This window comes from Calonectris borealis, chromosome 22, assembly GCF_964195595.1.
Source record: "Calonectris borealis chromosome 22, bCalBor7.hap1.2, whole genome shotgun sequence".
Taxonomy (NCBI): domain Eukaryota; kingdom Metazoa; phylum Chordata; class Aves; order Procellariiformes; family Procellariidae; genus Calonectris; species Calonectris borealis.
The window spans coordinates 2,921,043-2,946,598 of record NC_134333.1 but is presented as its reverse complement, the minus strand read 5'-3'; the positions used below and the strand labels follow the sequence as shown (position 1 = coordinate 2,946,598).

General features: G+C 47.6%; 1 long non-coding RNA gene across 6 annotated transcripts; it reads right to left on the bottom strand.

The window, feature by feature from the left end:
* Positions 1–5,293: 5,293 nt before the first annotated feature.
* On the bottom strand, positions 5,294–24,949 carry LOC142091604 (uncharacterized). 6 transcript variants are annotated; one of them, XR_012676862.1, is made up of 5 exons: positions 24,893–24,949; positions 14,928–16,425; positions 9,507–9,567; positions 8,027–8,214; positions 5,294–6,451 (listed from the first exon to the last, which is right to left on the bottom strand). It is a non-coding gene; the product is annotated as an uncharacterized LOC142091604 (long non-coding RNA). The 6 variants fall into 6 exon arrangements; XR_012676865.1 differs by having other exon boundaries at positions 14,928–15,778; XR_012676864.1 differs by lacking the exon at positions 24,893–24,949 and having other exon boundaries at positions 14,928–15,098; positions 15,713–17,571.
* Between the last annotated feature and the right edge of the window lie 607 nt (positions 24,950–25,556).

Here is a 25,556-nt window from a genome sequence, read left to right as displayed (position 1 = left end):
CTTTTCTGTTGCAGCTGGGATAAGTTAGACATCAGCCATCTATCTGCTGGGTGAAGTGTTGCTACAGCCGCTACTGCTAAGATCAAGCTGAAATAAGTTCAAGCTAAAAGAAGTCTAGAAAAAGCCTGGCAAGTCCTCAGCTCTTGTCTTGCTAACCTAGAACAGGTCTGTGCTCTCCCAAGAGCAATGGCAGCACCTTATGTACTGTATTGCAATCCACAGCTCTCTGGGAAGCGACGTCCTTTCATGCCCCTCCTGGTGACTCCCCTGCAAGGAAGGATCATGGGCCCAACTGAAATAAAGGCTATGTCACACCTTTTGGCTTACAGAAGATTCACCGTTTATTGGAAAATGAATCAGAGACTTTGCCAACATGGGCTGAGACCCATGAATTCAGGGCCCTGGGGCAGGAGGGAGTACCTTGCATGACTGGTTTGCTGATCACAGCTCCTGCAGTTCTACCTCCAACATGCTGGCAGTTTTCAAATCAACCTCGCCCCACATGAGCTCTCTTGGACATTATGGTGGGCTGGTTCTGATGTAGATGAGAGTTTTACTTCCAAAACCATTGTTTTACACAGCAATGCAGGTATGGGAGTTCCTGACACAGCCTGGTCTTTCGGGGTAAAGCAAAGAGGTCAGCAAGTGGGGTGCAGCAGGCTGTGTATGTATTCTGTCTCTGTGCAAAGAAAGGATCAAAAAGCCAATGAATGCATTAGCACACAGAGTAATTTCTTCAAAGTCAGTTAACAGAAAGATACCTCAAAATTCTCCTTTTGCTTTATAAAATGGTATGTGGCCAGTAAAGCCAACAAATACACTGGTTTTTGAACATGTGAAGGTTGAAGAACATGGTCCGCAACCTCTCTGTTTCTTGCTAACTCCAAGCATTTGAATTCACCATGCTGTAGAGATTAATGGAGATCTCTCAGATAAGTAGCTTTTCAAGCAATCCTGTAATTTTCCTAATTATTGCTAATTGACTCTTTAGTGTGTGCAGTTTTTCCTTCTCCAAATTTGGAGGAAGGATTAAAAAGACATGTTCTGTAAGTGTATTCAGATAACTGCTACAAGCCCAGGAAGCCGATTTACTAGCTGTGAATCAGAGGAAGTATCAGTTCCCTCAAGCCACTTAGCTGGGCAGAAGCTGTCAGGGGAGGGGGCTGAAGACAAAGAAAACAGAGAAGTATTCTGATGCTTCCTGAACAGGACTGAAATCCAGCGAGCATGGCATATCAGTATGCCAGCATTCAAGGAAGAATTCAGTATCTAAATTGACTTGCCCCTAACAGATACCTAGCAGATTCCCCAAGTCACAGAGTAATATGTGGTCATGCTCTGCCTTTGCTTTTTCAGATTATCTGTAATGTCTTCTCAGGGCTGTTACTGATACTTTCAGGATGCTAATACACATTGATTTTAACAAATGGGTATACCAGCACTACTGTCTGATGTTAACTTACATTTCAGTCATATATTAATTTTCATATGTTACTCTGTTTTACAAATGGTGACGGCATAATGACAAAATATTCACTGGGAGCCACTGCTGTTGTGCCTGCTGTTGACACCTCTAAACACTCATCTTCTCTGGTGTGCACAGCACTCTCTTGTCAAGACAGAAACCATAGAATCATAGAATCATTTGGGTTGGAAAAGACCCTTGAGATCACCGAGTCCAACCGTTAACCTAACACTACCAAGTCCACCACTAAACGATGTCCCTAAGCGCCATCTTTGTGGACGCCAGTAGCCCATTTTGCCAAAGCCTAATTTGGGAAGGGCAGCCACTGGGGAATGTGATGCTTCCTTCCCATTCCTACCCCTGCCCAAACCAGACACGCTGGAGGCTCTGAACTAGAGCTTTTCTCTTGAGGAGCTCAGCATGGCACAGGTTCAGCCCAACTAGTAGAAGACATAAGCAGTGAGAATTCATCTGTAACGTAAGACCCCAGCCGGTAGCAGGAGTGGTATCCCAGCATGGTAGGTGAATTTAGGCTCTACTTTCTGGGCCTTTTTAGCTCTGCACGTGCTGCTGGTCTCTAGCACAAAGCATGTGATGAGCTCAGAGCCTGAAGACACTTGGCTCCACGCTGCTCCCAAGGAGGGTGTTGGCTGCCTCCAGGCACTTGTCCAGCTGGGACACTGCAATCAGGGAGAGACAGGGGCACTAGGGGAGTCAGGCAGGAGGGAGAGTCCACAGATGGAAAGGAGAAAGGGGACACAGGACTCCTTCAACTGCCCCCAGGAAATTGTGGTCCTGTGAAGGGGTGAGGCAGGTCCCACTGGAGAGAGAAGGGAGGAGGCTGTGCTGTGGGGATCAGCAGGAAAAGGACCCTCAAGACTCACCAGCTTGGCTGCACAGCCAGGTCACAGCCTTGGCCTGTGAAAGCTCTTATCAGCAAGGGAGCTGACCTCCAGCAAGGGAGCTGATAAGGTCACAGCTCTTATCAGCAAGGGAGCTGACCTTGGACTCGACCATCTAAACTGCTTAACTCAGGCAGCTGAACACCGGTAGGGGCACACGCTCCAGGCTTTGAGTGTCTGCATCCTGTGGTCTGGCGTACCGTACAAGCTCTGTATTCTCACGCTACTTTTGTGATCAAGCTCATGTGCAAACTTGTGCCATCCACCCAGATCTATTCTGGCGTGAATAAGCTTCCAGACGTGCCTCTTCCCTCAGCTGGGGGCAGAGGGTACCTGGAGTAGGCTCATTTTCTTTAAGACTTTCCACTTCCAAGTTTTCAGAAGCTTTAGGAGTGTAAGAGTTTCCATTGAAATGCGTAGGGAAAGGGAAGGAGGCAAACTAGGGAGAACTGATTTCCCCTTCTCTCTCCCTTCCAGGCAAGATCACTCTGGCAGGAGGAAAACACAGCTGGGAGCAAGCCTTGCAGGGCCTTTCTACAGGTTAAAGAGATCCTACAGTGGAGCAAATCCCACTGATTTGAAAGGGCTTAATGCTCACCGCAGCGCACTGCTGCACCATATGTTAGCGAGGACCCTCCTCCCTGCCCCTCATGCTCCCCATGCCTTGTTCAAGGACTCCAGCTTGCAGACATAAAGGTTTAACAACTACAGGGTTTGTGTTAGGGGAGACAACCTCTCTCCAAACACCCCCAGATCACATCTTCCTTCAGGCCTCTTACTCCTTGTCCTGGTCACTGTGGCACCTATTCAAGAAGCCTCCTTCCTGCAGCCCTGTCATCTCCATTCATGTCACTTCCACTGAGGTGTCGTGAACATGTACAGGACTCAGCCCAACAAAGGAAAGAAACCGTGGCACTCAGCTCTACATGAGCTCAGGGACACAAACCAGTTGCTTAATCTTGCTTATCTGGTGACTTTTGGTGCTGCAGAATGTTCAAGTCAGCTGTATAGGACTGTTGTATGCAACTGGAAGAATCTTGCATCCTTTGTGACAGGGGCTGGCGGCCAGCTGGGGCACCTAAGGTTGTCTCAAATGGCTCTAGGTCCCATTGCACAGACACCTGAATCACCCTGACTATGTGAAGTAAAGGGCTGAGAGTTGTCAGGGAGCCAGGATGGCAAGCAGAATAAACTACCCAGCAAGAGAAAGTAAAAAGGAGGTATGTCCTTATGAGTTGAGGTCTGCGGAGTTTCCAACCACAGACAGCATGCAGTGGTAAACACATTTCACTCTACAGTGGTCTTTATTATCAGATCTGTGTAAAGGTGAGAACAAACAGGAAGCCCAATTTTCAAGTTCTTTTCATTTTATCATTTGAACAAGCCTTTCCATTATTTGGGGCACTAGTGTGTATTTGAACCAAAGAGATGCCGTGTGGATCTCAGAAGAAATCTCTGGACAAGTCCTACATGTGTGGATATGGCCAGTGCTCTCCAAAGTATCTCATCAGTGTGAACGCATGGTCATCCATGCCCAGAGAGTTGTTCTCGGAGGGCAGGATTAACTTCCGGGAGTAGATCAAAAGATCATATGGAGTCTGGTGAACCTTGTTCAGCTTGTAAATAAGGGATGTAAACTTTTTAAGGACACGTCAAGCCCGAAACATGATTTACTAGTAATCACAGGCCAACTAAAAGTCTCAGACTCTCTCTGGAGATAACAAGTGGGCTTTGAAACTTTAACCAGAATCTCTGTAGAGTTCCAGAGCTAGATTAGACTGCAGCCATGCCAAGGACTAGCCAAGCCATGGTAGAGCACCAAGGCTAAGGGGAGGCCTAAACACTGCAACAGAACTGAAGCCTGGCCACAGATGGGTTACCTGCGTAGGTAGATATCAAATATTGCAAGGTTAGGGACGGGCTTCAGTTTGAGATAAAGGTTGGGAAATTCAGTTGCCTCAACTTCGGTGCTTTTTACCATCTGGGATGCTCCAGCCATCCAGACAAGCTTGGCAGGTAGCAAAGCCTTCTGGAGCATCAGCTGAGGGTTGTCTGAAATACCCTATAGTGCCAAGTATGTTAGAAAACCATACGAGATGACTAAATCCCTGCCTAAGACAGCTGAAGCATTCAAACTCCAGAGCTGTGAATGGAAAGAAAAAAAGCAGGGTAATGGGTAAGAAAAGCATCTCTGCAGTTCAGAGAACACCTAATGGCACAGTGTACAATTTCTTCTAACAACTCAGCATCAGCACCAGACCTGGACAATGAAAACCAAAGTATACAGTGGGTGGGACTCATCACCCCAACATCTGGTATTCCAGAGTACGTCTCAACTAATAGAGTCACTGGTCAGAAACAGGAATGCCTCTGGCAACAAATCTTTCAACAACTCCACCTCAAGAGATGACGCCACCCTTTGGTCTGTAACTGCACTTGAACACTACTTCAGCTGTACTCCCTGTACTCCTTGCAGGGCCCTCTTAGGGTTCGTCACAGACCCAGCAGGTCTTTTGACATTAACTGGATCACAAGACCTACAGTATCCTCAGGGTTACTTGAGCAGTAAAGGTTGTTTATTTCTTCAGCAAAATTTGAGGAACTTCTTGTATTGCCAAAATTTGGTCCCCTTTTTTTGCAATGTGTAAAAACATGTCTACGTATTTTCTTTCTAAAAGATTCTTTTTATAATGTTATTCCACCCACGACCATTCTTATTTTTTCTGCTTTCAATAACAATGCACACAAATGTTCATGAAGTAAGAGCGTGCATGGAGTTTCAGTAATTAACTAAAGTTTAAACATGATTGATGTGAGTTTGAAGGCTCTAGCCTGTTCCAGTCTGTTTTAAGATGTAAAATTCAGTTGCCAATGTGTAAAATACATGTATTTATACAGTCAAAGCATAGACATCCATAGAACAGAGTTTAGGAAAAAATAATCATTTTAATGTAAATAATAGTCACACAAAAATAAGCAGCTTCTTGCCATTTTGACTGATAATGGGAAACAAAGTAACAGAGAAAATAAATTATAAAGATGAATAGGAAAACTACTTGTAAAGATCTTATTTCAGACTGAAAATTCTGTGTCCTGGTTTCTGCTGCGATAGAGTTAATTTTCTTCCTAGCAGCTGGTATAGTGCTGTGTTTTGGATTTATTACGAGAAGAACGTTGATCACACACTGATGTTTTCGTTGTTGCTGAGTAGTGCTTACGCTACTCAAGGACTTTTCAGCTTCCCATGCTCTGCCAGATGCACAAGGAGTTGGGAGGGGGCACAGCCAGGACAGCTGACCCAACTGGCCAAAGGGAATATTCCATACCACATGACATCATGCTTAGTATATAAGCTGGGGGGGAGTTGGCCGGGGGGGGCAGTGATCGCTGCTTGGGGAGTGGCTGGGCGTTGGTCAGCGGATGGTTGCATCACTTGTTCTTTTTCCCTGGGTTTTGTTCCCTTCCCCCCCTCATTTTTTACTTTTCATTACATCATCATCATCATCATCATCATCATCATCATCATCATCATCATCATCATCATCATCATTATTATTATTATTATTATTATTTTATTGTATTATATTTCAAGTATTAAACTGTTCTTATCTCAACCCACGGATTTTCTTACTTTTGCTCTTCAGATTCTCTCCCCCATCCCACCAGGGGCAGGGCGGGAGGCCGAGCCAGCGGTGGTGTGGTGCTTAGTTGCCGATTGGGGTTAAACCATGACATTTTGTTTTCACTCTGTTCTAGTTGTGTCATAGCTGAAAATCTGCAAAACATATGAGGTATTGTGGGTTGTTAATGGTAAATTCCCAAATGCAGTAGTGCCAAGGGACACTTGTTATTCCAGCAGGAAAAGTAAACAGTGGGACAACTGACTCATCTCATATCAGTTCCAGATGGAGGTTCATCTTTCAGCAGTACACGGGCAGGCAGAGCAGAGGCACAACCATCTGGAGAAGGTTTATGCACTGGAAGACCTGATTCAGCTACAGAGCGAAAGCGCTTCAAGTGGGGGTGCATCATATTGTTGAGGAATTTTTGTGGTACCCCTCGAGTCGAATTAAACACATTTGTGCTTAAATACAAAAGAAAAAATTAATGAACAATGCATTGGGCAGAGTCCCACCGCAATACGCAGTTCTACATGGAGTCTGCCAAGATGCGTCACAAGCAGATTCTTATATCCACTTGCACCAGCACCGATCCTGTGAGCGGTTGCATGGGGCACCTCAGCCCAGCCACGGGTCCATCCCCCAGCCCAGCTCTGCTGCCCAAAGGTGGCCCCCGAGCTTGGGCCCCTGAGCCCTCCCATTCCAGGATGGCTACAAGACAAGGCTGAGGCTGTTTCTTATCTCATCACCAGGGGAAACTTCACTCCCCGGCAAGGAGTCTGTTCTGTCTCCGGCATCCCTGCTTCCAGCCAGTTTAACCCCTTCTTGTAGCTGAGTCTTCTTGCCCTCTGTGCCAGATCCTTCCCTGGTCACAAATTACCACTGCTGAGCAGTTACAATTAGAATTTCCCCTTTGATATCAGGGAAGGCTGAAATCAATTTCTAAGAGGTAAATCAGATTCATTTTGGTCAAAATAGAAAAGATTATTTTATAACTCTCTTCTATCCTCTAAGATTGGTCCAGGATGAAGATACTAGGATGGACATTAATGCACAAAGGATATGAAGAAAATTACAGCAGGCAGGATGAATAGGTAGACAAACAGGGGTGCTGTCAGTCTGTTAGATATTCACTGTAGTGTAACTGGATACCAAATTTCCTTAGGTATTTTTTTACTTTCCATTCGTACAGTATATTTTGGGATAAGAGGGACAGAAATTCTACTGATAGCCTTAGCAGTTTGCCTGTAAGAATTACAAATGCAAACTGTCCTGCAGCAAGGTAGGTGGGAAAATTTCCCTGATCTTTTCTATTGAAATATGGTTTGTGAAACAGGAATAATTTTTATTCTCTTTTGAAGTGTTACTCTTTTGGATATTCTATCTGAATGAAATAAAGATATTTCAGTACGATTGTCCAGAACTGAGACAGTAGTCTGTGGTCGAGAGAGAGAGAGAGAGAAATCCTCTTACATTATAGTTCATCTCAATTACTTTGAACCCTGACTGTGGGATTAATGTGTCCAGATATGTGTGTCTACACTGAGGTCAATTGTGTGTGCAACAATATTTAATTTAACAAGTAACACCAGGTCCCTGGCAGATCACTTTCTTGTTCCTCAGCCTTGTGTTCTTTTAGCTTCTGAAGGAACTCTTTAACAGATAGAACCCCCCCAAAAAAAACCCAAACAAAAAAGAACAAAAAAACCCCAACCCCTAAAAACAGAAAGAAAGGAAAAAAAGGGGAGAGGAGAGAAGAGAGGGAGGGAAGGAAAAGAAATTGATTGTTTTAATAACTATCAGTGCATCATTCAAATAAAAAATACATTTCTTCTCATGATTTCCTTCAGTATCTCTTATACTTCCTAGGTCGGGTATTTGTCATCTTGGGTGATGAAATGGTCATTCAAAGAATTCCTCTCTTTTCCTTTCTTCTTTTGACTGGGGGTTTCTAAATCATTGCTTGTTTCTGTAGGCTGGAATATCACTTTCTGACCCTGCAGGTTTCCAAAAATATTGCCAAGTGAGATAAACCATACCTTTCAACATCTTCCTCAATATTCTTCTGGATATTTCAGTTTTTTATCAAGTTCAGTACCCACAAACACTCGTCAATCTGTCCTGTTCTTAGAAAATGAATATTACAGTTTTCCACTGGTTGTATTGGTCTGGTATGGTCTAGGTCATCGAAACATCCTGCTGCAGTTCTGTGTGATACTTTCCAAACCTAAGGAAACAATTTTGTTACAAAATTTGCATAAGAGAAAACAATAAAAAAAATACAATAATGTCTCCCTGTGTCTAAGATGCCACAAGAAGCTTCATAATTCCATGTTCTGTGTCCATATCAAGGTCATTGAGAGTGCCAAAAATGGTGACGGCAAATCAGAAAATGGCAGTGCGGTTGGAATGGGCTACTCATCCACAAGGTATTCCCTACCCAATCCTGTAACTAGGGACATTTAAGGACATTGGGCGGTACCCAGAGTTCCAGAAGGACTTTGGGAAGGAATCCTACAACCCTGCATCAGGAATCAGGACCATGTCTCCAACGCCCAGAGAACCTGAGAGTACCAGAGGAAACCCAGTTGCCTTCAGCAGGAAGCCTTTTCCATCTCATAACTATTGAGTGAGTCACAATCCCAAGGTTCCTTCCAACAAGGACACGGCAGTGTCTTCGGTAGCATTTAGCACCGTGTAAGGACATCCAATGCGCACATTTCATGAGAGAATCTCCATGGCAGCCACGGAATCTGAATTCAGAGTGTTGTCCATGGGGATTTAGTCACTGCCATGGCTGAGTTCAGAGAACAGTTCATCCAGCCAGACGTTGTCTGCTTGGGCAGTGCTGAACAACCCTCAACTGCAGTGACTGTGTTTGGAAGCTCTCCCATGACTAGAAGGGGAGTTTAGGCACCCACACCACATTAGGCATACCTAGAGTGCCATTTTAGCCCCTAAACACAGGTCTTGAACAATATTTTAGGGTATTGAAGACATCTGCATGGGGCTGGCAGCTATGACATATGATCTAGAGGAAACGTGCCCTTCTGGAGTGCTGGTAGCTGTAGACCAAATGAATACTGCCTGAATTCTTTGCTTTTTCTCTTGCTTTCCTGTCTTTCCCACTGCATGTTTAAGACCCATACTTTCACTTGTGTAAATAGACGTAATTAAGGCAATATCTTAATGATGGCCCTAGGACCAGGGTGAAAAAGAATTCACCTCGGAAGTTGCTGCTGCAGTGGTAACTCCACACTCCCATGCGCTGGAACACAAGGGTCTGCACTCCTAAACTGTCAGCAGTCTGGTAAGTGGCCCAGGGAAACCCCCAGGAACAAGTCAGAATTTAGCATGAGCCAAAGTCTACTCCCAGCAGGCAATTTGGGTGGGGCATCTCAATTTTGGCGGCTAGCAGAGTTTGGGAAAATGGATGTGGCCAGCAGGAACAGGCTACAAATAAGATTTAGGAACATTGCCAGGGCATGTAAGGACGGTGTTAGGAAAGCCAGCGCTCACCTCAAGTTCAGCTTTGCAAGGGATGTCAAGGGCGCAAGAAGAACTTCTATTGCTACATTAGCTGTAAAAGGAAGAAAAAGGAAAATGTGGGAAACTGTTTTAACAATTATGATATGTGTAAATGTGAACAGCGGTGTCTGGATTTGCAAGACTGTCTGCGGTACTGATGGAGAACTGTAGAGGGAGCCAAATGATGCGGTTTTGTTCCTGTTGTCTGCGGTTGTGGTCCCCGGAACAAACAGGCTGGAGCGTCCCACCACAACACAGAGGGAATTTGTGGATTTATGGGAGCCCAGAAGTGAATGAAGTTTGCCTCGTTGTGGACAGTCGGAACTTGGAATTCAGGAATGGAGTGAAAACTTACGTGATTCACGCCCTGGTTGCACCCCGTGCATCTAGAGGGACTCTGGAATGTGACAAGTAAAGGTCAGCCACAGTGCAGCTAAAAAATAACAATGCTGCAAATCTAGACATGTAGCAGAGAAAAGCGTGCCTGATGAGTGTGGTGGCAAGGGATGTCTCAAGGAGCTGTGGAAAGAGCTGTCTTCTGGAGGTGTTCCTCTCGCTCCAGGACTGTAGCTAGAGTCAACATGACTACTTCAGACTTATGTATCATCTTTGCTGTAGCACAGATTGAAAAGAAAATCCTTAGGCCAGTTCTTGTGGTCTAGTTGTGACCATTCCGGCAGCCAGGATGGAATGAACTCTGTTCAGCTTCTAGAATTCATGTAAATCATTATACCCGTCTTTGGGTTGCCTAATACAGCTGTACAGAGCTCAGTTCACCTGTCCAAACATTTGAGGTGCCCTGGGGTACCTGGACATTCTCATCAGGCCACTAAATATGATGTAGAAACTACACGAAAACCACACTCTTCTGAACAGGCAGTTGGATGCCAGGTGGGATACTCCAGGGCATCTCAAACTGTTTGCAAGCCCGTATTCTGCTTTTGAGGTAGATTTGATGTAGATTTGATGAGGCAGATTTTTTGAGGTAGATCTGGTGTTTCACTCCAAAAGAGTAAACAAATGCTGATTCAGCGATGGTGAGAGGGGATCTTGTGTGAGTGTACTCCGTGAGTGGCAAGGAGCAGAACTTGGGAAGCAGAGGGGCAGTGCCAAAGGGTCCTTTGTTCAGTCTGGTTTTGTATCTCCACTGTAAGAAGGAGATAATGAACATTGCTGGAATTTGTTCTTACATCAGTCACAAGGTAGGCTATTGTAGTTCCTTATTTGGAGCATTACCAGAGCTCTGGCAAGAGGTAGTGGGATACATGGACATCAAGAGAAGCCATTAAGCTCATGGTTTTGATCTCATGGAGCAGAGAAGGAGGTGCTCAAGGCCTAATGTAACAGAGGGTGGGGGCTGAGGTGCAACATTTAAGCCCGTAGGTGTTTGAATCCAGAGATGACCCAGATCGGGATGGAAGGAGGGAGCTGTGAGTTAGGATGGAGCCTGTCAGCAGGCTTGTGGTTCATGAATGTGTCAGCAGTGTGTGTTGCAGTCACAGTGTCTTGGCTGATCACTATAACTGAAACCTGGAGAGCAGGACCTGTGCATCTGCCAGTGCCTTGGAAGAGCAGGTTTGGAGAGGTGGGTCCATGGCATTTCCTTTCCACATGCCGTGTGTGGGGATCGCTGACTGAAAGGACCACCTTCCCGGTACCTGGGGTTTGCTGTTTGACTTCTGTAAGGGAAGTTTGATACAGGAGAAGTCTATGGCTTTCTGTGCTGCCTGTAATCGAAGTCTGTGAGTTTCTGCTCTAATAAGCCCCGGTGGGAACACATTGTCCAAGTAGGTTTCTGGTCTCGCATCTCACACTGGGCTCCATTAAAACTCCAAGTAACTTTTCTTTCTGCTTCTGCCTGTCATTTCTTCAAGGCACCTTGCCAGATTTTGCCACAGCTACAAAGTGACGGGGAGGTAGTACCACATTCCTCAAGGGGCTCGTTAAAATGCTGACAGCCATAATGAGCTCTGCGTTTGGTTTTCTGCCGCTCCCTGGAGAGTTGTAAGCATTGTGTAGCTAATTAGGGAGCTCTCAGATGTGTTTCAATGAATAAGTACAGCATAATTTCTGTTTGTCATTTGTTTTAATTATGTATGACAAGAAGAATGGAAATTAAGACATTTTGAAAGGAAATTAGTCCGGCTTATATCCTAGTGGGAATCAGCAGAGAGAGGAGAAGTATCTTTGTGGTCAAGCAACGAGTGGCCAGAGTTAAACTTTGATTCATGCTCTGGGAGTAAGACAGTTCTCATTACAGTCTATTCTCTTGTCACTGCAGCCCACAGCAGTGTCAAAGGCTTTATTTGCAAAGCCTTTGTCTGCTCTAATTAGCACTGTCTTTACCTGTTGTACTAACTATGCACAGAAACAGGAAGAATATTCATCACCATTGCAAAAGAATTTCAAGGCCTTTTTTAATGAAAGAAAAAATCTTAATTAAAAAAAAGTCCTGTCTTTTACTCTGGTCCCACTGAACTTCAGTTTCCTCAGGACGTGAACCCTGAAAAGAGCTGGCTCAGTGGAGAGATGGACAGGTGATAGAAATTTTCAGGGACAATTAGACTAAGGAATGTTTAAACAATGGAATGAACAGAAATACATTATGAAAAACTGAATGCACATGCAGAAGAGGATGTCATTGGCTTGCCAGATAACTTAGCAGATGGACAGGACATCCGGGTATCGACTTGATTGACTGGTTCAGGAATTATAGAGTTAATGAGGTAGAGCTACGGATAGGAGCATTTGCTTGGCATGGCTTTTCTTCTCTAAAGTTAACACCATTTTCAACATTTCCATGATGGGAACATGGGAAGTTATAACAAAGAAATTTCAGACGTGAACAATGGATTCAGCTGGAATAGAGGGATGAATTTTTTTAGAAATGTCAAACTAATTGTTGGAACTGTTTGTTTAAAATTCATATACTATTTATAGCCAAAAGAATGTTAAGAACCATTGTCAGCTAAACAAACCAAAAATATAATCACGAGCAAAACAATAGACAGATGGGAAAGAGGTAAATAGCAACATTTCTTACAGTTAAAAATGTATGGATTATAAAAAAAAAATCTTTTGGTGAAGTAGTATTTCCTTCTGAAGTTTATTGCTCGTTTCTTGCTTTTATTATTAAAGCATTCATAACATTTCACTTTTGGGTATCAGTACTTATTTCAGGGCTGGACGAAAGTAGCTTTCTTCTCCAAGCCTTGCATGTTCCGACATTTCTAGAAAAGTGCACAAGACTCCAGTTGATGTTCTCAGCAGACTGACTTTTGAGAGAGCCTACACAGGCAGCTTGGACTTGAGTGTATTTTGAGTGAATTTAGTGGATCTAGCTGAAATCCACCAAAAGCCTTTCTTACAGTGTTCACATAATACGAGAGCCTGTTGTAATTTCAGTATAGCTAGTCATTTGCAAAGTCCTGCGCCTGGGACAAAATAAGCCCCCTCCCGAGGACAGGCTGGAGGCCTGGTGAACGAGGTGTTGAACCTGTCTCAGCAGTGTGCACTTCAGATGATGAAGGCAGACTGTATATCACACAAGATAATTAGAAACTGCCTGCTTTATGCTGAAATGCCACTTGTCGATTGTTGGGGGACAACCAGGGAAGTTGTATTTTCCATTGTCTGTGTTCATTCTCTGGTTTTGTTTTGGACCCAATGCTCGTTTCTTAGGACCTACACTGATGCCTTTGACAGGCACAATGTTTAAACTGCATTTGGGGACCTACAGCATTGTTTGAAGTTCAGAAAGGGTGGAATTCATCAGATTAGAACTTCAAGGGCAGGATTTACTTCAGAAAGAAGAAATCTACATTAAGGCATCTATAAGCACATTTCCCAATAGTCATTGGAGGTCCAGCCAATAGAGCCATCTGAGTTCCAGGCATGGTTTTTCTGACTGGCAGGTAGTTTTCTACTTCAGAGACAGCTATCTAGGTTCTACGTGAGATTTTTCATAGAATCATAGAATCATAAAGGTTGGAAAAGACCTCTAAGATCATTGAGTCCAACCGTCAACCCAATCCCCCCATGCCCATTAAACCATGTCCCTAAGCGCCTCATCTACACATCTTTTAAATACTTCCAGGGATGGTGACTCAACCACTTCCCTGGGCAGCCTGTTCCAAGGCCTGACCATTCTTTCAGTAAAGAAATTTTTCCTAATGTCCAATCTAAACCTCCCTTGGTGCAACTTGAGGCCATTTCCTCTCGTCCTACCGCTTGTTACTTGGGAGAAGAGACCTAGGTAGGTTTCCTACAGAGAGGTGCCTGATACCCTTTGTGATGTCTCAGGATACCTGATGACAACCCAATGGGGCCGGGCCAGAAGGAGCAGAAAGAGGACTTTTGTTCTTCTGGAGTGACACGTAGAGGCCCACTTGGCTATCCCAAGGCAAGTCCAGTGGCCCTAGATACCTACATTTTGTCACCTGACTCATTCTCCTAGTGCAACCCAGATTCCTATCTTGTGGATAGGAATGGTTAGTAACAATCCTTTTCCTGTTGTGCAGGAAACCAGGTTGTGTTTATACAGCTGAAGAAGTGGAGAAACTTCAGCTCCAACACCTCTGTTGCACTCACTTTTTCCAGTCTTCCCTCATTTCTGTCTTTGTAAATAGAAAAGATGCTTGGTCATGTTCTTTTCGCTGAAGATGGATGACTAAAGATAAGCTACTGTGGTGGACTTCTCCCAGCACAGGCAGTGGCAGTGTCTACCTGTCCTGGTTTGCTTTGGGGTAGGGGTGTGATTCAGAAGAGAATCTCTAAATTATCCCCTCTAACTGTATTATTTCAGCTTATGGAACAGCTTAGATGGACATGAACTGTTTCACTTTGTACGAACCCTTTGCACATTCACTTTGTACAGTGGCATCTCCTCTCGAGTAGCAGAGCACACACTGTTTTGACCCACCCACCTACTCCTATTGTATTAAATGGGCTCTCACTGTAGCAAAGCTAATACCTTCTTCAAACTGACAAAACAGTTCCCAGGAAGGAATGACCCACCCGCTAAGACATGCATGGTGGGACACCATCTCTTCTCAGAGTAAAGATTGATGTGTCCAAACTGTGTAGCACTTGTTTGAGCATCTATTCTGAGTATCACATAGTGTGTCTGTGGCCCTACATTTATGTGTGTGCCTGTGTAGGCCTTTTTTTTTCCCCTGTTCAAAAATCCTGAACTATTATGAGGGCTATGTTTAGTCGCAAAAAACCCACAAAAAAAACCCAAAACACCCCCAAAACCCCCACCCAGCAACACAAAACCAAACCCAACCACCATAGAAAACCAACCAACCAACAAACCCCCAAACTTCTAAAGCATGGATCTGAGGGTCTGCATTGTAGCACCAGGGCTATTTCTTGAGAGCCACTGCAGGTCTTTGACACTGCAGAGCTTACCTAGGTAGTGTTGGATGACTGCATAGAAAGAACAGAACCCGTTCCAATCTTATTCATGTTGCCTCTTGAAAGGGATCTACTCTATAAACATGCTTTTGTTTCACTCCAGAGTGAAGATGGAGACAAGTAATCAACAGTCAATTCTATTCTGTGGATATTCAGGGGACCTGGCTCCAAGGGTGAAAAGGAGTGTTATTTGACAGCACTACAGAAAATCCATTTCTTTCTGGGAAAGACAAACCCCAGGAGAATTTGTAGGAAAGAACCTATTTTCACCAGAATGGGGGAGTAAGACAAAACACATTTTCCTTTTCTGGTTCTTTTAGTTAAAAAACCCAATGCTTAGCTTCCATTTGCTGGTGAAGACACCCCAGTGTAGGTGTCTTCATGTGTTCAAAATACCTGCAGTGACTTTATAGTCAGTGAAGAACTCTTCATTACAGGGGACAGCATGATTCAGTGTAGTCAGCACAGGCAAGAATCAGGTGAAGACGAGGATACTTAACTCTAGGTATCCAAATGAAGATGTAAATTGGGCATTTAAATCTTCATTATTATCCATGCAGGTCCAGTTATACAGCCACAGGAATTAAATTAATTAAATAAAATTAATTAAATTAAATTAAATTAAATTAAATTAAATGGTGTCTAAGAACGACAGCATATACCCCTGCACAAGTTTCTGGAGCCTAGTAAAATATTCCATCGCCCTAGCAAAATATGTTGACTTATTCCTATAGTCTTGCTGACACGCTCACTCACGGTTATCTAAAGAATCAAGTTACCGAGCAAGGCAAGGCTTCAGTCTGACCTTCTGCGGATGTTCTTGGGTGGGACTCCTCACAGCTGACCTGAGGAGAGATTAACAGACCTACGTCTGGGCACCCAAATCCTGGTATTTATTGGTGAGTCAGGCCTCCAAAAGTCAGAACCATCAGTGGAGCCAAAGGAATGATTCAGCTGATCAAATATAGGTGTTCTTGCTAGGGGGACCTGAAAGTCTCCCTCACGTCCTTTCATTTTCTTGCTCTCCAGCGAGTATATTTGAAGTGTAGAGGTGTAACTCACATGGAGACACCAATATTACAAAACTTATTTCCTTTACGATATCTCATATCAAATCACTCTGTGTGCCTCTTTCATCCAGGCTGGTTCTGTATACTTGTGTGCCAACAGACAAATCCTCCCAGAAGTCAGAACATTGGACCTGATCAGACATGAGTCTCCTCCACCTCACACATCAGGAAGCAAGGGAGATGTATCAGATACGGTGTAGTCTCACTCCTAGCGATCCATAAGTGGTTGTAGACGGAGGAATGGAGGGATGTAAGCAGCCGGAAAGGCAACCTGGTTAGAGGGGTAAAATCACTGACCAAAAGAAAATGCCTACCAGCCTGGAACTGTGAGCCTGGGAACTAGGCCTGGGAAGCAGAAACATCCTTGGAACTGCAGCTGGCCTCTTCGAAGTACAGCTGGGTACCAAGAAACTGGAGACATCCTGAGATAAAATCGGTAAGCACAAAAACCAAGAAACGGTAACAACAACTTACTGTCTGAAAAAGTGGAAACAGTCTGGGAAAATAAAACTGGTCTGCAAGAACAGAAAACATCACCACCTATTGACTGCTACAGGTGAAAACCAGAAATCGACAGCATCTATTGGCTGCTCAAAGTGAAGGTGTCCTATGCTCTCTTATGTCTCTATGATATAAAAAGGACTTAATTTTTATCCAAAATGGAGCCTCTCTCACTAAGAACTCACTGAGAAGTGCTGCACGTACTTCTTTCCTAAACAGGTTGAATTCTCCACATGACCTTTCTACGAGATCTTGGACTCTCACCGGGGACACCTGGCCGACACCAGACTCTGACATGGGTCATCTTTGAAGTGAGACTCTGTTGTTTTATTGGTCTCACTTTGGGCCCAGTTTTGGGATTGGTTCAGTTTGTCCTCCCACCTCTGGGATGGTTGGTCCCCTTCTGGGATCGGTTTGTCCTTCCGTTTGGGACAGTTTGGCCCCTTCTGAGATCTGTCTGCTTCACTTGATACCGATATATATCCATATAAGTAATGTGTCATATCTGTTGTTCTATTGTTGGTAAGTTGCTTCACTAACGGTAAGTTTGTAGTAACCTGTCATAGTATATACCTGCTCGGCTGTTGCAGTTATTGGTTGTTGCTGTTATATTGATTGCTGCTACATGATTGCTTGCTGCTATTATTTACTGCTGATTGATTCCATTGTATTGGGTCTGTATGGCAAGGTTTTGGTAGCAGGGGGGCTACAGGGGTGGCTTCTGCGAGAAGCTGCTAGAAGCTTCCCCCATGTCCGATAGAGCCAATGCCAGCCGGCTCCAAGATGGACCCGCCACTGGCCAAGGCCGAGCCCATCAGCGATGGTGGTAGCGCCTCTGTGATAACATATTTAAGAAGGAGAAAAAAGTTGCTGCGCAACAGCAATTGCAGCTGGAGAGAGGAGTGAGAATATGTGAGAGAAACAACTCTGCAGACACCAAGGTCAGGGAAGGAGTGGGAGGAGGTGCTCCGGGCACCGGAGCAGAGATTCCCCTGCAGCCCGTGGTGAAGACCATGGTGAGGCAGGCTGTCCCCCTGCAGCACATGGAGGTTAACGGTGGAGCAGATATCCACCTGCAGCCCGTGGAGGACCCCATGCTGGAGCAGGTGGATGCACCCGAAGGAGGCTGTGATCCCGTGGGAAGCTCACGCTGGAGCAGGCTCCTGGCAGGACCTGTGGACCTGTGCAGAGAGGAGCCCAGGCTGGAGCAGGACTTATGACCTCGTGAGGAACCCACGCTGGAGCAGTCTGTTCCTGAAGGACTGCACCCCATGGAAAGGACCCACGCTGGAGCAGTTCGTGGAGGACTGTCTCCTGTGGGAGGGACCCCACGCTGGAGCAGAAGAAGAGGGTGAAGAGTCCTCCCGTGAGGAGGAAGGAGCAGCAGAAACAACGTGTGATGAACTGACCGCAACCCCCATTCCCCATCCCCCCGTGCCGCTCAGGGGGAAGGAGGTAGAGAAAATCAGAAGTGACGCTGAGCCCAGGAAGAAGGGAGGGGTGGGGGAAAGGTGTTTTTAAGATTTGGGTTTATTTCTCATTATCATACTCTGATTTGATTGGTAATAAATTAAATTAGTTTTCCCCAAGTCAAGTCTGTTTTGCCTGTGTCGTGGTTTAACCTGGCAGGCAGCCAAATACCACGCAACCGCTTGCTCACTCCCCCCCCGCCCCCCGCCCCGCCGTGGGACGGGGAGAGAATCGGAAGGGTAAGAGTGAGAAAAACTCGTGGGTTGAGATAAAGACAGTTTAATAGAACGGAAAAGGGAAAATAATAATGACAATGATAAAACATACAAAATGAGTGATGCACAATGCAATTGCTCACCACCCGCGCTGACCGATAACCAAGGAGCAATCGCTACTTCCTGGACCACGCCTACCATTTATATACTGAGCATGACGTCACATGGTATGGAATACCCCATTGGCCAGCTGGGCTGGCTGTCCTGATTATGTTCCCTCCCATCTTGTGTACCTAGCTCAGTCAGTAAGCATGGGAGCTGTCCTTGGACTAGGAGGGCACACCCGGTTTGTGGGGGATAGAGACACTCGCCCCCCCAGCATCCAGCACCAGGCACACAGGCTGTGACCCACGGTTCTGCTCCAACTGCCAGCGCTGAGCCCCTCACTTGCCTCACTCACACAGGTCCCTTCTGTAAGGCTACGTGGAAGGAGAGTGTCTGCTGCTTTAAGGGTATCTCGTCAAGGACCTTCTCAATGCAAAAAAAGAGATAATAAGACATGGAGAAAGCCATAAACAAGAACATACAGGGATACAAACCTGACTGACAAATAAGGCGGGCAGTGATGAGAACCAAACTTGGTCAGTCACACTAATTGATGAGGGCATGTAGGAGTGTGAGAATGTTTAGTCCAGCGAGTTTATCTGACCTGGGACCTCCTCAAATGGGATGATAAGAAAAATGGAGACAATAAGCCAAAATACAGACACAAACCTGACAAAACAAACATGGAGACAATGACAAGAAACAAACCTCACCACTCACTAACTGATGGGCTACCACGAAACCACAGGCGCCACTTCCAGGAAGATCAACACGGACTTTGCAACTGTTAAGATTGTGAAACGGGGGAGACCCTGGATGCAGACACGGGCTGGAAGGGCTGTGGGAATAGAGCTGTACAAACCCATGAGGGATGTACAGGGGAAGGGGAGACGGGGTGTTGACAGAAAGGGGTATAAAAGGGGACGGTTGGGCGTAAGTTGCAGGTAAAATGGCTCTGGGAGTCCAGAAAGAGGAACAACATATACACCTGTCCACGCTAACCTTCACCAAATACCCATGAACCATGAGTGCAGATAAGCATGTTACCAAGTATGAAAAACCTCTGTGTGTGTGTGTGTGCGTGTGTTGAACCAATGCATGCTCCCTACGTGCAGGTCTAGGGGAGGAGGCTGTGTGTATGTGGTTGGAGACTACATTGGGGAATTTGGGAAGTACTTGCTCGTCTTGGATTCCAGCTTCTGATTTACAATTTAAGCTGTGAGAAGGGACATTTGGATTAGACCGGGAAATCTATAGGAGCGGTAGTCACAACATGCCCCTAAAATCTCAGAACATTGCCCCAGTCAAGTCTGAGCCATGGTTCACTGGAAATGAAGGGGTACGGGAAGGGAAATGCCAACCTTAATTAGGAGAACGGCAATGTCTTACAATGTGTGAAAGAATGTGTAACATGGACTAGCGTTACAAATGGTGCAGAACTACCACTGGTTCCAAAAACTAAGAATTAAGCCTAGCTGCCTTTGATACTGCGATGCGACTCAGCAGTCGGCACAGAGCTAACCCCGAGGCAGGTCACCAGTGCAGATCACTCAGCTCTGCTGGAACGAGACCGAAACTGCGGGATCCACCTGGACACAGACATCCCATGACCTGGTGCCTGGAGAGATGCAGCTATCAAAGCCAAACAACTGGACTTGCCTATACGAATCGCAACGCTTACCGAGCTGTTACTGATCTCAAGTGCCTCAATATGTTCATGTCTAACACCTCTGAGGGGGCGGCCAGCAACCGCAGCCCTTGCACACGCACACCCCTGCCCCCGCTTAATGCCCAGAGGAGTCAGGCTCCTGCCCCAATGTGTGCAGCCCAGAGCGGGGCCCATTCAGGCTCTATGGGAGTGAGGAGTGGGGCAGCTTCTGCTGATATCACCGGGCAGCGGGGGAGTGTCAGGGGATGTGGCAGGAGCGTGTCCGCTCTTTTAAGGACATCTGGTCAAAGGAGCCACAAACAAGAACATACAGAGATAAACCTGACACATGATAAGGGAGGTTGTGATGAGAACACATCTGATCAGTCACCCTGATTGGTAAGGATGTGTGGAGCGAGTCTGAGAACATTTATTTTTACAGTTGGCAAGATGAGGAAAGGGACGGAGACAAACACACAGAGTCATAAAACCTGACCAATTAGCATTAACAAAGACAATACCCAGAAACAGACATCGTCAGTCACACTAATTGATGAGCTCCCAAGAAGCTATAGGCAACCAGGACTTTGCAACTGGTGAATGCAAACCTGAGTGTCCAGGATGTTGGATGGAGTGGGTGGGACCGTGCCAGCTGTTGAGGGGATGTGCAGGGGAGCTGGGAGCAACAAAGAGGGGGGTAGGCAGGAAAGGGGTATAGAAGAGGCTGGTCGGGTGTCAACCTGGGCCAGTCACTGCTGGTCTGGCTGAGCTCTGCACTTCACCAGCACAGCCTGTCCTGTCTTCTTATTAAACCTTTTCATAACTCTGCACAATCTCACTCTACCCCGTGTGTACGTGTGCTGCAGGGACTAAGTGCCAGCTACCGGGGGATCAGCGTGAGTGGATTTGGTGCCAGCTACTGAAGTCAGACTGGGGGAGCAGGCACCCCTGGCCTGTGGTGTCAGCTACTGGAGCCAGGGGGGGCTCTCCCTACAGCCACTGCAGCAGTTAACTGAGTGTCCACAAAACCAGATACTGGGGGGACCAGCATGAGTGAGGGGCTCCGTGCCAGCAGCTGGAGTGGGACAGCAGCTCACAGCTTGTGTGCCTGGTGCTGGATGCTGGGGGAGGTGAGGATCTGTATCCCCCACAAACCGGGTGTGCATGGGGTGTGCATGTGCATCCACCAGCAAACTTCAAGCTGGACCAGCTGGCAAGTAGGAGGCCCCAGGTCTAGGCAGGGGTATCAGGTGGGCAGGGGGTCCACGCTGGTACCTGGGGGTACCTGCAAGTGTGTGAGTGCTGCACGTTCGGTGCATCAAGCTGGACCAGCCGGCGAGTAGGGGACCTGTGGGATGGGTCAGAGGGCTGGGGTCCAGGTAGGGGTGCTGGACGGACAGAGGGGTCGTGCTGGTGCTTGAGGACTCAGAAGTGCACGTGCTTGTGAACCCCGAGGGTGTCACGTGAGTCTGCCAGCCCCAGAGTGGGAGGGACATGGCTGGCTGGGCTTGTGTTACACGGGTCCCATGCACAGGTGCTGCTGACAGCAGCGTCTTGGCTGGGGCATCTGCGTGACCAGCCATGCCAGTGTCATCTGTCCGTGTGTCGTTTGTCTCTGTGTGTGTCTGTCTGTGTGGACATGCCTCTGATAGGTGCTCAGCTTCAGGGCTGATTGAACCTGCAAAGAGGAAAGCAGCAGCTGCGTCCGCAGCTTGGGCAGAGAGCCTGGGTACCTGGGCACCAGGCTGGGAGGCCAGTGGCCAGGCAGGAGGGTCCTGGGCAGGGGCTGCCACTCTTGACATGTCTGAACAATCATAAGCATTCACCTCTAAAAGAACAGAGAGACTTGCCCCAAGTCAGAGGAAATCTTCAGAGCACATCTGGGGCACTGCAGCTGGCTCAGACACGCTTGCAGAAACACTCTGCCGACGCTGAGCACTACAGGGCTGGCTGTGCCAGCCTTGGGATACCACAAGACCTGTACTTAGGATCACAAAGTCTTGCAGCCTGGGGGCCGGGGTTTCCTTGTGGTCATCAAAAACAGACACTGGTCCAAAATCCAATCTAGATCTCGGCTTGCTGTCACCCTAATACGCATGTTTTCTGGCTCCACAGTAGACAAAGGGGCATGGTGCCTGTGTGAATTTGTCATGACGGAAAGTCCTAATTGCACCCAGCAGCCAGTGTTTTCAGATCCCACACTAGGATTCAGGTGTCAGAAGCTCATTTAAGTCCTGTGACATGTGTTTAAGCCACACATCACGCAGAGGCAACCCTTCAAAATCCTGAGTGAGTTACACATCCAGGCAGGGAGTCCGAGGCCTGGAAACTCTGCTTAGGGGCGGTCTTTCATGGGACATGCAACCCTCTTTCAGAAGACCTGCAGGTTGCCGGTGCTTCTCCAGCTGTACTTGTCTTTATTTCCAATCGCAACCCAAAGCTGTTGCAATCGTCAAAGTACATGCAGGTACAGAAACAACCTAACGGGGCTGGCTAACCAACTTGCCTGACAGAAGGATGCTGTAGCCCACAACATCCGGGGAAGCAGACCGAAGTCTGAGGCTCTAAAAAGGTAGCTGGAGTAACCAAAGACGAAGCACTGCTGATTGTCCCCGCTGTATTGCCCCACAATGAACTGGGCCTGTAACTCAGAGTGGGTAAGCCCGCTCTCGAGGACTGGAAACTGAGGCACATGGGAAGAGGAAGGAATCTGCAGCTAACTTACAGGCAGCACAGACACAATCCAAGCAAGCCACATTTACCTCAGTCGATGTTGCTTTCACAGCTATTCCCAAAGTCCCAGCTCACCTGGCTGTGCTCACACTGACTGCAAGGACTATCTCCAGTTCCAGCTGGACAGTCCCACTCTACATCTCCTGCCCGGAAAGTCAGCAGATTGCCATTCTGTCTCCAGTATGGACTGAGCAAAGAGGCCGGTGCGTGGGGAGTCTAGACTCCACCAAGATCGACCCTTCAGCTGCTGTGACTACATTGACCAGAAGTACATGCACCGCTCCTTGTTCTGGATGGTTTCTTATTTCAGGAATGGAGCAGGTCTTTTTAACTGCCTGAAGCGGTTTTTAATATATTTTTCTAGCCCAAAATTACATCAAACGAGGAATATTTCTCCAGAAGCAGTGCTATAATGAACTTAGCTGCTCTGTAGATTTGACATCCCGCAACCCACTTTGGCATGTGAAAATGGGTTAAGGGAAGCATGTGGATACATCCCCTTACGGTATGAGATGATGAAATTGCAGTGTTCTCCACAAGAGAAGAGGTACTGCTTCCCAAGGCAGCCCAGGCAGCCTGGACATTCTCACTGCCCAGTCAGTGGGAACCCCTGAACACAAGTGCCACCTCACGGGACGGATAAGGGAAAACCACCGTGTCTGGGATTAGATAACTACAACAAAGGCAATCGCTGAAGTGCTCTCTTTGGACTAAAGCAGTGCCCTGCACCACCTCACACCAAGATGAACCACCCAGTTTCTCCCCAGCACAAGCTCAGATGTAGTCGACACTTACCAAAGGCCTCAAGAGCAGTCCAGGGGCAACAGTCCCACCGCCACCCTTGTCCCTACAGGCTGGCAAAGCAGCGTTTTCCTTCATCCCCACCACAGCATCAGGGTTACGCAGCCCTGGAGGGGTGCGACTCTTGGGCCTAGACTCAGCTGGAGGTTCTGACACAGCAGCTTGGGACCGGCACAGAGCCACCACAAGAAAGGAGACGGCAAAGTCTCCAAGCCATCCGTATCCAGCACCCTTTGCGCCCCCTCAACATGGATCTCCTCCCAGAAGCACAACTCCATCGCCTATGAGACTGAGAAAGGCAAAGCAGAAGAGCGTAACTAGGTCTCTATGTGACCATGGGGGAAAGACGTGGGGACAAACAGGAAGAGGGACTTCCAGTAACATGCAGGCGAATTACAACACCTGAACACCCCTTTCTGCTGCCACCCCTGTCTCTCAGGGGAGGAGACATTACACCCCGCAGCTGCTCTGCAAGCAGCTCACGTGCACACTGTGGAAAAGGGAAGATGGCAGATTCAGCAGTCACAATCCTTAGAGGGGCTTGTGCCCTTCGCCAAAAGCAGGTAATGTGGAGACTGCAGATGGCAATGAGAGGGATGACTCCTAAATGGGGGATGCACAAAGGGACACAGAAGGGGAAAAGATTGCTCACCCTCTCCGTATGGGGATGGGGAAGTGTCAAGAATGGGCAGGGCTACCCTCTTTCACCCAGGGGAAGGCATGTGAGCCAGGGAGCTCACAGAAAACAGGGCCCAACCCAGCTCAACCGAGGAGTCCTCAAGCCACAATGTCCTTCAGAGCTCCAGACAGGTCAGGGAAGACGAAACGGTAGCCGCTCTCCAGGGTGTGTTTTGGCACCACCCTCTGGTCCTCCAACAGCATGACGGCCCGCTCTGCCCCAAAGACAGCCCGCACTGCCCAAGCAGGCACTGGCAGCAGGGCTGGGCGCCCCAGGGCGGCAGCAAGCTCCTGAGCAAAGGTGCCATTGGAGGTGTCAGGGGAGGACGGGGAGACACCGTTGAGGACGCCTTGCAGGCTCTCACTCTCCAGGGCGTGACACACGATCCCAGCCAGGTCCCGAATGTGGACCCATGGGAAGGGCTGGAACCCAGAGCCCAAGCGGCCTCCTAGTCCCAGACGGAAAGGCCAGAGCATTTGAGAGATTGCACCACCACCTCAGCCCAGCACTACCCCTGTGGGGAGAACACAGTGAGACCAGGACCGCCTCCCCAAAGGACAAAAGACCCCTTCACCCCCAGACCTACAACCAGGAGACAATCCTGATGTCAACAGTTAGGGAACCGAAGTGGTTGCCGGACACCCTGTTTCCTCCCCAGATCCCTTCCACATTCTCTGACGACACTGGGCTGTCTTGCCTTCACCTTGTCCCAACAGCACTATGGGAGATCAAGTTACCTGCGGAAAGGGTTGAGGACATTTTCACCAGCCAAGTTCACCACGGCGTCGCACAGGCCAGTCCAGGCAGGGGTAACAGAGGCACCACACACCCAGCCTCCCCTCTGCTCGAGCCCTCCCAACAACCAAGGGCGGGCTCCTCAGAACCCCAGCCAGCTCCTTCCCGACACTGCCTGGAGCACAAGCGTGAATGGAGAAGGTTTTGCTCCTTGGAGCTACAGCAGTACCCATCCCAATGACCATGGCCCATGGAGCACCCAGCAGCCCAAGAGCACGTCCACAGGAGCCAGACTGCAGATCCCCTGTATGCCGTGGCAGGCCAGGGCAAGCGGGCTTGTTCCTCAGCCCTGACACGTTCTCCCTCCTGTGACCGCTCTCAGCTCATACCTAGCGGATCCGACCCTTGCCCCCTTGTCGAGAGACGTGGGTCACTTCATGCCCACGGCTCCGCAGCAGCTGGGTCAGGGCTCTGCCCACAAAGCCAGTCCCACCACCTAGGAGAAAGACAGGACGTTGCAGATTTGCTACCCGGACCGGCATCCCGAGGCCTGCACAGGCGTCCCCATTACCACGGCCAGCTTCCCGGGTACGTTACTCTGGGCCCAGAGCCCCCCGCCGCCCAGCTCCCCCGCACGGCACCCCAGCCCCGAGGGCCTCCACCCCC